The following is a 9,986-nucleotide window of genomic DNA, read 5'->3' as shown; positions in this document are numbered from 1 at the left end:
TTTCAAAATCTAGGGAGAATTGCTGAATGGTTTCAGACATTGGCTGTGGAGATGAAAATGTTTCAGCTTTCAAAGTTAACCTAAGAACAGTCATAGAGGGCATCCATCCTCAAAGTTTTCCATTTTCAAAGCTACTCTATTGTCAGCAGTTTTATGGAGCAACTTGCCCAACATTTTCTTCCTTCAAAGCCACTGTTGACAGCACAGTGATTGACTTCACGTTAGACCACCTCAAGAAAATGCCTGTCTTTTTGAGTCTTTCAATGGGTTCGTTGGTGTGAAACAGCACGCTCAAGGCCACATTATAGCATTGATAAAACATGCGCTCAAGTTGCTTGCAGGCAATCTTTTATCAAAGGATGAAAGGAAAAAATGGTATGAATGAAGAAATTGTGTTCATGCATGAACCATATAGAATATCATCAAAAGAGAAATTGATTTTACATCTTTAAAAAAGAAATTGCTACTAGCACAGGAGTTCTACACAATTTATGATCACTTGACATTTAGCTGTGTCTGAGCAAATATTCAGAAGTATTCAGTAGCCTACCATAACTGTCAAATGTATTTTTGTAGTTCATATCAGTCATGTCCTGAAAATAACAAATGTGAAGTATTCATTTGTTCATATGCATATATATGAAGAATGGAAACTTGATCCAACTGACCTGAAAAACAGCTATTAAAAAGGTAGTTGGTTTATTGAAGCCATAAACATAATATACAGTATATACACACATTAAATTTACACACATGCCATATGAAATTCCCATATATGCCATATGATGTAAAAATACAGATGAAACCTATTAAAAATTGGAATGATTTCATATATTAACATACTGTATATATCTAGCTCATACAAATATGTGTTTATGTATGTTAAATACTTTTTTTACACATAAATGTACATGATATTATACAAGTAAATTTAAATGATAGATATGTATTTAAAACGTTTATCATGAAATCATATGAAGAGTTTATTTGCAAAAACAGATACTGTGTGTTCATATACAAATGCTATTATGGGAATTTTATATATGTTACAAACGTTTATCTTCATCTACCCAATGAGTGTACACATGAAAATTATATATGGCCTCAGAGATAACATATATGTCAATATAATTTTTGATATGGGGCAATGTACATTATGTAATAAAGTTCCATATAAGTTATTCTGCCTTAGAGTAAAAAACAATGTCTTGCTGAAATTCCTAATGTTGTGTGTACAAGAGAAGCTTGATGTCTTATTAAAACAGAAGAGATTGTGCATACTTATAGTGAAATATTGCAAGAAAATGGTAGGATAAACGCATCCATCAATAAGAATAATTGCTTCACATGTGCTTGGCCTTAAGGAGCAGTATAATTGCACAGCTTTATGCTTGTTCATATGCATTGCTTATTACCTTTTTCTTAACCTCTTTAATTACATTTCATTCTCCTTCACCTTCAACTAAAATGTCAATCTATGCTGTCTCCAGGGCAACAAGGAAGTGATTCATCATTCAAAGGTTTCATTGGCATTAACAGTATTTGTTTGTTTTTATTGTCCTGTCAGCGAGTAAAACCTCCACAATGTTAGTAAAGATTGCTAATGTCACATGACTACAACCTCGTTTAAATTGTATTGCCTCTCCAGACCATATTGCTGTCTCTGACTCTCTCTAGAATGGAAAGAGAAGCACACATGCACATTGACACTCATACACACACAAGCTACCATTAAATTGGCAACATCCATATACACTTTGTCAGAGGCTGCAGGCAGGCCGTGCAGAATAGTAGGCTCATAAATGAGCCATGTTTCACTGGAGCGTGGAGTCATGAAGCCAAACGGCTACTGCCACCACATGTGTCACAATAACTATCCAATCAATGAAGCCACTGTCTGCTGATCCTAGGGAAAGGATTGATTAGACTTTCCCCCGAGATGGGACTTGTACCTAGCAAGCCAGGTTTTATGGTGGACTTCCTCTCTCTGGGTGTGTGAGTCTAGCAAGGTGGTCTTGGGGTGGGATTATTTTGTGATAAATGGCCACCCACAGTGTTTGTGAGTGAAAAACGCAAAGCAAAACACAGATATTACAAACGCCTTAGAATAGTTTTTTTTTTTTTTTTGGAGAGAATGCTGAGAACTAGTCTCTTTCTGGAGGCTTTATTTACCATGCCTCTATAAAGTATGAATATACACCTCTCTGCCCATTAACAGTGCTTACTGCCCTTGAAACTGTGACTGTACTTGAAAATTTACATGGAGTCTCTCTCTGCTCTGTAATATGTATGATTATGGAAAATATTGTTAGCACAATCTGTCATCCTCACAGAAATGGGTTAAGCCAGAAAGTCCCTCAAACATTAGCCCAAAGGACAATCACTTTTCCATCACTCTCCCTCTCTATTTCTGAATAAGCTCCAGGCCGCAGGCAGTCTCTGTGTTATTGCTTTGGTGCTCTTTGTCAAAGACAGATTCTGTTAGAGGCAGGGAGATGGGATACTTTCCTTAATTCATTTCATTTCTTTACAGACAAAGTGCCCCATGAGACTGCACCCTTTGTAGTTTTTGCGTAGTAAGAGATCTGAGATCTAAATAAAAATGTAGGAATCGTTTGGGCTTTTCACACTGCGCTTAACCCTGTGTTATCATCTTTTTAAACCCTGGGTAAAGCAACGTTTCACACTTGTAATTTTACCATTGCTTTTAACCTTTTGTGGGACCAGCACTGAGGTGCTGAAGATGCAGTGTGACGCAGTTTATTAGCAACAACCAATCATAAACTGAACAGCTTGCCTAATTAAATATTCATATGTTTTGTACAGTCATAGAGACTTTCACGTTTCAGCTTTTGAGGGAATGTCAAATAAATGTCAAACAGTGACAGAAAAACTGTCAAATGATGTAAAAAAATAGACTGTTTTATTCTTACACTATGGTCTGTAAATTCTATTCTGGTTTTTATTTTAAGAAGTCTTGTGTTGTGTTCATCCAATAATTGCCACTACAAATAAACCCATGGTGTACAAATGTGCAGTGTGAAACCTTGAAACCAGAATACCCAGAATTTATTCCTAATCCAGGCTTTAAAGCCTGAAACATGAAATAACGCAGAGTTTAGAATAACCTGGGATTAGAATGGATAGTTCACCCATAAATGAATTCTGTGTGACACAAACATACCTACATTTTTGCAAAACGTACCTATACTATTCACAACTTTTGTTCATTATCACATATATAAAGGTTACAGTGTCACGGACCGCTTCGGGAATGCCGTGGAAATGACAGAGTCTGGGTCCAAATGCAGGTAAGGATCTCTTTAATGCAAAACAAAAAGCCAACACGGCAAAAAACAAAGTAGTAACGGAATGGGATACAAGACGGCAACACAGTGCATGTATCCCAGACCAGAGCAAACACTAGAAATACACAATAACAACACGTTTAATGCAACCAGGCTGAGTGGTGAAAGAGAGGAAACTATATAGCCTGTGGCAATGGGGAACAGCTGAGGGTGTAATAATGAGTGTCAGGTGAATGCGATATGTGCAGGTGTGTGTAGTTAGGGGAGTGGAGTCCGGGAGGAATGGAGATGATGACCTCTGGTGGAGAAGGGAAGAACTGCCAGGCCCGGACTCATGACATACAGGGGCAGACACTTTTAAAAACACTTTTACCACAGTGCTTGATTTGTAAACAAATCCATTTGAATGTTTTCAACACATAACCAGCTCCATACATATGGCTTTTCTGGTGTGGTAAACTTGCTCAGTAACTCACCTGGTATTGCATTGAATTTGTGATTTGAAGCATGCAATTACGAGTCCTGTGTAACACGAATCCCAATAAAAGAGCTCAAAGACTTGTAGACGCAAACTAAATGCATTTTTATTTGCTTTTGTTTACACTATCAGGTTTAGTGTATGTGATACTTTGTTTTCAAACATAATAGTGTTAATTGTAGTCTCCGATCACCAGACATGTCATTTCCGAACTGCAGCGATACAAACAACAACAAATGAATAATAAAACATTGTCATAATCATGTTCATCTGTTTCAAAAAAAAAAAAAAAATGCTTTTAGCATCACTTGCCTAGAAGAAATATCATTTAACAGAAATGTTTTTCCAACATTTTTTCCAAGATCCTGGTTGCCAAATTATTCAGAAATAACTTCTTTGAAATATAATTTTTGGGTTCCATGGAAGAAACACTTTGATGTTTGTAACGATGATGACATTATGACAATATTTTACTCTTTTACGTTTAAAAAGTCCCTCTGAGAGAAAATTCAGTTTCACAGCGAACCAGCTTCTGTCAGGAAAGTGTTTGTCATTTTTCCTAATCATCAAATCCATTTACACTTGAATGCTTTATGGATGTCAATATAATGTTGATTAAGCAGACTGTGTTTAACCATTTTGTCGACACTATTTCGATTAAAGTCAAGGTCTTAATGCAGCTCTTAGCTGAGGACCCATCTTGCAAGAGTGGGTGTGTGGCTTCTGTTGCAGCTTCGGTTGCTCTTCTGTGTTGAGGTAGTGAGAAGGGCAGCGTGCCATCTCTGCTCAGCACTGCTGCATATGCTTCTGCCAGAGACAATCTGCGCACATATGAAGCAAAATACATCCTGTCATAAACCTCTTCTGCCTCTCTCTTTCAATGACAAAACAAACCTGCTGTGTGGCATTGTGGCATGGTGCTGACTTTAGAAAATGATACGGTGTGACAGAGAACAGAGGCATGCATATATACACGTTTAGTGGCATTCTAGCTTTTGTCCACAAATACTATATTTTGTAGTACAGAATTGCAGGCTGTGTCAGATACTCTCAGGTAGACACATTTACATGTATGCATTTAGCATATGCTTTTATCTAAAGCAACTAAGAGGAACAAGGAAATCTGCCAAAAACCCTAACAATAGTATATTATAACATATTTTCAATGATCAGTGTTTGTTATAAATGAACGAAAATCATCATGAATTGTAACAATCATATTCTTAGACAAGAAAAGAGTTATTTTCCCAGACAATTTTCTTTATTGACTGTCCTTGCATTTCTTTTGTATCTACTTACATAATTTGACTTGAATATGATTCTGGTGTATGCATATAATTGTTTATTATTGTATATGGTCTGGGAATATTATTAACCACTTATGTCTGTTGCATATCACAATGTAATACATACATGCTTTTGAGGTTTACATGTTTAGCTACTTTTGAGGTATGCAAAATCATGTTTAAGACATTTTTAACTGAGAAAATTCAATGTGTCATGAGCTATGAAAGATTAATCATTGAAAGTTTCTCCTACAATTTTCATCTGTACCTCATCCTCATGCAGCTTATGCTTCTGCATCTCGACAAGGACGCTGCTTCTGAAAGTCGTACATTTTATGATGAAGAAACAATTAAACAATCTTTCTTTTGCATGTCATGCACTAAGCTGTAATATGAACCAGAACAATTATTTCGGCCACCCTGAATGCAAATAATAGAAAAATATCATACAAAGGCAGTTTAGATGTGTAGAGTTCATCCTCAGGGTTCATGATGACAATAAATCACGAGATAAATTTCTGATGTGTAGAAAAACTGAGATTAAAATTAGACCAGGATTTGTGATGTAGATGTTGTGTCTGATTGAATATCCCCTCCTTGGATGCTCTTTGTGTCTGGCATGTGAACTAGGGGGGACGTTTCAATATCTAGTCACCAAAGCCTGCAGCAATAACTATATCTAGGTTGAAAGCACCCTCCTCCACACCCTCACACAGCACAACACACACACATACACATTTTTAACACACAGACATTGAGCTTTATTGAGCAACTTAAATATCACATTTGCTATCATCCACCATACAGACACTACCCAAGGCACTGAGATTGTTATTGGCAGGATGGTGCATCTCTGAATCTGTTTAGTGTGTGTAAGGTTGTCTTGCTTTCTCAGTGTAATTAGATCTGGGCAGGAATTGGACCCTCAGCTTGATGCAGTTATATCCATCACCAAAACTGGGTTACACACTTCTATTTCAGCTGTGCAATATCCCATCTGGGGGAAAACCCCATCTAACACAATCCTGCCAATGATTTTACATGCTTGCAACGCATGGCTGCTCTCTTGCTCTATCCAGAGGCTTTTACCATGACTTCTCATTTATTTATTTTTTAGTTAGTTAGTATTTAGTTTTAATTAGTTAATATTTGAATATTTTATTTTTATTAAAGCTTTATCTGCCTAACATTGGATTTTGCCTCAGATTAATTTAGTAAGAGATTTTTTTCGTACTGTTATGTTTTTGGCAGGTCATTTCAGGTTCAGCTGCTGATTCTCCAGTAGATCCCCAGTGGACCTGCGGAAGATCTCCTGGGTGTAGATTCACCATCTCATTTGTTTAGGGATCCAATTGCATGATCCAGATGTTCCAGTAACTACAGGGCTGAATATAAATCATTTGGGACAGTGTGTAAGTGTGCATATATGTGTGTGTGTGAACACGCTTGTAGCTCTTCTGCTTGAAGATTTAAAAATCTGGTTTGGATACATCTTTTTAGGGTTCTTTAGGTAAAACTATTTATGTGGTGGGGTAATATCTATTAACTGTAAATAATAAAAAAAAAAAATATTATTTAAAGTGGAATTAAAAAGTGTCATTATTTACTTGGCCCTTGACTTTCTGTCCTGTGAAGGAACAATTGAAATCACTTTTCCCATGCAATAACAATGACTGAGGCTTTCAAGCGTCAAAAAAAGTATCATAAAATTGGTTTTATGAAGCCATATAGGCCTAATAGCTTTGTGTATAAGAACCAGGAACAGACAAATTTAAAGGAATAGTACTCCCAAAAATTTAAATTCTGTCATCATTTAATTTTGTCCATCTTCAGAATGCACATACAGTGCACAGAGCACATCAAATACAGTGTGTGACCCTGGACCACAAAACCATAAGTGTTCATTTTTCAAAACTGAGATTTATAAATCATCTGAAACCTGAATAAATAAGCTTTCCGTTGATGTATGGTTTGTTAGATACAACTATTTGAAAAGCTGGAATCTGAGGGTGCAAAAATATATAAATATTGAGAAAATCCCCATTAAAGTTCTCCAAATGAAGTTCTTAGCTATACATATTACTGATCAAAAATTAAGCTTTGATATAATTACGGTAAAACATGTACTAAATATCTTCATGGAACATGATCTTTACTTAATATCCTAATGATTTTTGGTATAAAAGAAAAATGGATCATTTTGACCCATATAATTATTATTATTTTTTTTTTTTTTTGGTATTGCTACAAATATACCCCAGCGACTTAAGACTGGTTTTGTGGTCCAGGGTCACATATGGTAAATGGAAGCTCAAACATGCTTGTTTGCTGTGTAGGAATTAATGAGTTTCAATCTCATGCATCAGGCAAGTACATATATGAGCTTCATTTGAACATATGTGATGTGCTCTATGTATGTGCATTGATCATGTTTATTTGTGATTCTAAAATCTAAATTAAAATCTCTTTATCATAGAAAGTGGAGACTTGGATTACAGTTTTTCTTGATTGCTAAAATACTATAACCTTTGAACTAAAATTTCAAAACCATAATGCTTTTATTTGTAAAAAAGCACACCTATTTCACTAAACTATAAACACTATTCCCCTGCTTTAACACATGAGTCAGATTTGGTGAACTGTTATTGCAAAACTACACACAAATCCCTACACTTCTCAGTGCTTACACCATGTGGTCATTTAAGAAAGCACTAGCATTCAATATTGTTCGCTAAAAGTTTGAGCTCAATTAGCACACAATTTCCCAGGTGGAAACACCATGAGTCCAAATTTATCACACAATTTTCAAAACTACTTGTTCAACCTCCACATCATCTAGCCACTTGTGCACATCATAAAAGCAGTTTCTCATTCATTTGAACAAGTTGCGATTGCATTGGTACATTCATGCAACTGATTATGTACATTTGTCTGCAGTTTCCTACATTATCAGTTGCTAATATCATGTTGCTCCAAAATGTATTATATAGTTCTCTGTGTAATTGTCTTACCCCTCAAAATATCTAGTCATTAGTTCATCGTATAAGTCATTAAATGCAAAATTGTTGATCTAGTTGTCATAAACTGCCAAGCATATTTTCTACACATTTCTATTAGACTTTTGTAAATTTGCCATGAATTGTGCAAGTGAATCTTGACTTTCACTAATGAAGATAATATAGATCAACCAATTATAAACCAGTTCTCTGAAATAGCTCAAAGGTGCATCTCATGAACCTTCAATTGGAAAGCATATATAGACAGAGGACAACACAAGAGTTACAAATTCTGATAATGGATGAACATCCAGAAAACGATCAGGGTCAACAGCCGAGAGGAAGAAGAGGAGTAAGGATGCATGGTGAAAGGGTACAGAGGCAAAATAGAGGAAGAGGCAGAAGAGGCCAAGGACAGAGGTGCATATCAGATTAAATAAGGGCCACTATTTTGGACCATGTTGCCAATCATGGCCTTACAATGGCTGAAGGGTGCAGCTAAATATTGGGAGATCGACCATATCCTCAATAATTCAAACATTTTGAAACAGTCTCTTTCAATCAATATCCCACATACAGTAATGTGTAAATTTGTACTTTTGAAATGGATATATGGCATACATAAGAGGCGCAGCCTTCTGCATTTCAGTACAGTAACTGTCATCCAAACTGTTGCCATAGTTTACAGCAGGTAATACTAAGAGAGTGCAGTGTTATATTGACAACATGAATAAGCATTTTGACTATCTTGTATGTGAACAATGACACAAGGACTCTTCATTCTGATGGCATTGATATGTTCATTGACATAAATACTTACTTTTGAGAGATGAACTAAAGATTTTGAGTAAGTTACAGGCTTTTGCAGGAAATCCATTGTGTGGTGCTGTTTGTACAAATTGTTTTGAAAAATGCACATACTTCTTTGCAAATATTGCAGTAAGGATGATTAGAGAAATGCACCAAAGCGACTGAGAAAAACTATATTCGGGTTTGAAACAATGGATCCAGAGAGATGTGAAGGAAGAGGTCAAGGACACCACAGAGGAGGAGTAGAAGGAGTAGGGAGTAGAGAAAGAAATGAAGGAAGAGGGAGAGTAGGAGGTGGAGAGGGAGTACGGAGAGGAAGAGGAGAAAGAAGAGAAGGAAAAAGAGGGAGATGTGGAGGATAAAGAGGAGGAGGAGGAAGAGGAAGAGGAGAAGAAGAATGAGAAGGAGGCGGACGACAACATGGAAGAGAACGATGAATAGGAAGGGCAAGGGCAAGAAGACAAGCAGTCTCATATATTTTAGTTGATGCGTGCCAGGGTTGTATCAGGCATGCAAGAGGATTTTACCTCCGCTGCCTGGCCAGGGCCAATCTAGATGGGATGCTGGGGCAGAATAATTATTTTTGTTGTTGTTTGCTGTTTTATACTGTACTACAGTACATTAAATTAAGGAATAAAACACTTGGGGAGTACCAAAAGCAGTGTTGACCAGTAACTAGTACTAGTAACTTAGTTACTGTAATAATATTACTTTTTACAGTAACTAGTAGTGTAACTAATTACTAATAAGATTTCAGTAATAATATTACAGTTACCATCCATAAAACAGCTTAGTTACTTAGTTACTTTTGATGCCTCAACCCCGCTGATTTAAAATCCAACAATCAAATAATTCCTAGATTTATTTTCATAATTTTTGTGACTTGCACATGCATGTGATGTCCCCAGTGCAGCAGGCAAGCTTGGAATATGGGAAAGCTTACATTCAGCAGATAGAAATATTGCATTATATTACAGTTTTTTCTGAATGCTTAAGCGCTAATCGTGATTCTTGTAGCACAATTTCTAAAACTATTAATACGTATAGCAAAACCACTCACTGAGTTTGCAAAACTAAAAGCACAAACACTGCTTTACACTCAGTTTGC

Source organism: Barbus barbus (assembly GCF_936440315.1).
Source record: "Barbus barbus genome assembly, chromosome: 8".
NCBI classification, from domain to species: Eukaryota; Metazoa; Chordata; class Actinopteri; order Cypriniformes; family Cyprinidae; genus Barbus; species Barbus barbus.
This window is presented reverse-complemented; position numbering follows the sequence as displayed.